This window comes from Ornithodoros turicata, unplaced genomic scaffold, assembly GCF_037126465.1.
Source record: "Ornithodoros turicata isolate Travis unplaced genomic scaffold, ASM3712646v1 ctg00001237.1, whole genome shotgun sequence".
NCBI classification, from domain to species: Eukaryota; Metazoa; Arthropoda; class Arachnida; order Ixodida; family Argasidae; genus Ornithodoros; species Ornithodoros turicata.
Genome location: NW_026999513.1, coordinates 1 through 3,944, shown reverse-complemented (window position 1 = coordinate 3,944; position 3,944 = coordinate 1).

Here is a 3,944-nt window from a genome sequence, read left to right as displayed (position 1 = left end):
CGTATTCAACATGGTATGACCGATGGCGTTCGAACACTATTGTGTGAGTAATATCGCGTCCCCTCCTTCGGCTATAAACAGCACACGACAGGGAAGTGTAAATATCACAATGAGACAAATGAAGTAAAATAAACAAAAATGATGCCATCAACACTCGGTGTTCCAAGAGGTTATCACCCAGCCCAATGGGGTGACCGCACGGGGACCGGCGTATTCAACATGGTATGACCGATGGCGTTCGAACACTCTTTATTGTGTGAGTAATATCGCGTCCCCTCCTTCGGCTATAAACAGCACACGACAGGGAAGTGTAAATATCACAATGAAACAAATGAAGTAAAATAAGCAAAAATGATGCCATCAACACTCGGTGTTCCAAGAGGTTATCACCCAGCCCAATGGGGTGACCGCACGGGGACCGGCGTATTCAACATGGTATGACCGATGGCGTTCGAACACTCTTTATTGTCTGAGTAATATCACGTCCCCTCCTTCGGCTATAAGCAGCACACGACAGGGAAGTGTAAATATCACAATGAAACAAATGAAGTAAAATAAGCAAAAATGATGCCATCAACACTCGGTGTTCCAAGAGGTTATCACCCAGCCCAATGGGGTGACCGCATGGGGACCGGCGTATTCAACATGGTATGACCGATGGCGTTCGAACACTATTGTGTGAGTAATATCGCGTCCCCTCCTTCGGCTATAAACAGCACACGACAGGGAAGTGTAAATATCACAATGAGACAAATGAAGTAAAATAAACAAAAATGATGCCATCAACACTCGGTGTTCCAAGAGGTTATCACCCAGCCCAATGGGGTGACCGCACGGGGACCGGCGTATTCAACATGGTATGACCGATGGCGTTCGAACACTCTTTATTGTCTGAGTAATATCGCGTCCCCTCCTTCGGCTATAAACAGCACACGACAGGGAAGTGTAAATATCACAATGAAACAAATGAAGTAAAATAAGCAAAAATGATGCCATCAACACTCGGTGTTCCAAGAGGTTATCACCCAGCCCAATGGGGTGACCGCACGGGGACCGGCGTATTCAACATGGTATGACCGATGGCGTTCGAACACTCTTTATTGTCTGAGTAATATCGCGTCCCCTCCTTCGGCTATAAACAGCACACGACAGGGAAGTGTAAATATCACAATGAAACAAATGAAGTAAAATAAGCAAAAATGATGCCATCAACACTCGGTGTTCCAAGAGGTTATCACCCAGCCCAATGGGGTGACCGCACGGGGACCGGCGTATTCAACATGGTATGACCGATGGCGTTCGAACACTCTTTATTGTCTGAGTAATATCGCGTCCCCTCCTTCGGCTATAAACAGCACACGACAGGGAAGTGTAAATATCACAATGAAACAAATGAAGTAAAATAAGCAAAAATGATGCCATCAACACTCGGTGTTCCAAGAGGTTATCACCCAGCCCAATGGGGTGACCGCACGGGGACCGGCGTATTCAACATGGTATGACCGATGGCGTTCGAACACTCTTTATTGTCTGAGTAATATCGCGTCCCCTCCTTCGGCTATAACCAGCACACGACAGGGAAGTGTAAATATCACAATGAGACAAATGAAGTAAAATAAGCAAAAATGATGCCATCAACACTCGGTGTTCCAAGAGGTTATCACCCAGCCCAATGGAGTGACCGGACGGGGACCGGCGTATTCAACATGGTATGACCGATGGCGTTCGAACACTCTTATTGTGTGAGTAATATCGCGTCCCCTCCTTCGGCTATAACCAGCACACGACAGGGAAGTGTAAATATCACAATGAGACAAATGAAGTAAAATAAGCAAAAATGATGCCATCAACACTCGGTGTTCCAAGAGGTTATCACCCAGCCCAATGGGGTGACCGGACGGGGACCGGCGTATTCAACATGGTATGACGATGGCGTTCGAACACTCTTTATTGTGTGAGTAATATCGCGTCCCCTCCTTCGGCTATAACCAGCACACGACAGGGAAGTGTAAATATTCACAATGAGACAAATGAAGTAAAATAAGCAAAAATGATGCCATCAACACTCGGTGTTCCAAGAGGTTATCACCCAGCCCAATGGGAGATGGACGGACGGGACCGGCGTTATTCAACATGGTATGACCGATGGCGTTCGAACACTATTGTGTGAGTAATACGCGTCCCCTCCTTCGGCTATACCAGCACACGACAGGGAAGTGTAAATATCACAATGAGACAAATGAGTAAAATAAGCAAAAATGATGCCATCAACACTCGGTGTTCCAAGAGGTTATCACCAGCCCAATGGGGTGACCGGCGGGGACGGCGTATTCAACATGGTATGACCGATGGCGTTCGAACACTATTGTGTGAGTAATATCGCGTCCCCTCCTTCGGCTATAACCAGCACACGACAGGGAAGTGTAAATATCACAATGAGACAAATGAAGTAAAATAAACAAAAATGATGCCATCAACACTCGGTGTTCCAAGAGGTTATCACCCAGCCCAATGGGGTGACCGGACGGGGACCGGCGTATTCAACATGGTATGACCGATGGCGTTCGAACACTATTGTGTGAGTAATATCGCGTCCCCTCCTTCGGCTATAAACAGCACACGACAGGGAAGTGTAAATATCACAATGAGACAAATGAAGTAAAATAAACAAAAATGATGCCATCAACACTCGGTGTTCCAAGAGGTTATCACCCAGCCCAATGGGGTGACCGCACGGGGACCGGCGTATTCAACATGGTATGACCGATGGCGTTCGAACACTATTGTGTGAGTAATATCGCGTCCCCTCCTTCGGCTATAAACAGCACACGACAGGGAAGTGTAAATATCACAATGAGACAAATGAAGTAAAATAAACAAAAATGATGCCATCAACACTCGGTGTTCCAAGAGGTTATCACCCAGCCCAATGGGGTGACCGCACGGGGACCGGCGTATTCAACATGGTATGACCGATGGCGTTCGAACACTATTGTGTGAGTAATATCGCGTCCCCTCCTTCGGCTATAAACAGCACACGACAGGGAAGTGTAAATATCACAATGAGACAAATGAAGTAAAATAAACAAAAATGATGCCATCAACACTCGGTGTTCCAAGAGGTTATCACCCAGCCCAATGGGGGTGACCGGACGGGGACCGGCGTATTCAACATGGTATGACCGATGGCGTTCGAACACTATTGTGTGAGTAATATCGCGTCCCCTCCTTCGGCTATAAACAGCACACGACAGGGAAGTGTAAATATCACAATGAGACAAATGAAGTAAAATAAACAAAAATGATGCCATCAACACTCGGTGTTCCAAGAGGTTATCACCCAGCCCAATGGGGTGACCGGCACGGGGACCGGCGTATTCAACATGGTATGACCGATGGCGTTCGAACACTATTGTGTGAGTAATATCGCGTCCCCTCCTTCGGCTATAAACAGCACACGACAGGGAAGTGTAAATATCACAATGAGACAAATGAAGTAAAATAAACAAAAATGATGCCATCAACACTCGGTGTTCCAAGAGGTTATCACCCAGCCCAATGGGGTGACCGCACGGGGACCGGCGTATTCAACATGGTATGACCGATGGCGTTCGAACACTATTGTGTGAGTAATATCGCGTCCCCTCCTTCGGCTATAAACAGCACACGACAGGGAAGTGTAAATATCACAATGAGACAAATGAAGTAAAATAAACAAAAATGATGCCATCAACACTCGGTGTTCCAAGAGGTTATCACCCAGCCCAATGGGGTGACCGCACGGGGACCGGCGTATTCAACATGGTATGACCGATGGCGTTCGAACACTCTTATTGTGTGAGTAATATCGCGTCCCCTCCTTCGGCTATAAACAGCACACGACAGGGAAGTGTAAATATCACAATGAGACAAATGAAGTAAAATAAACAAAAATGATGCCATCA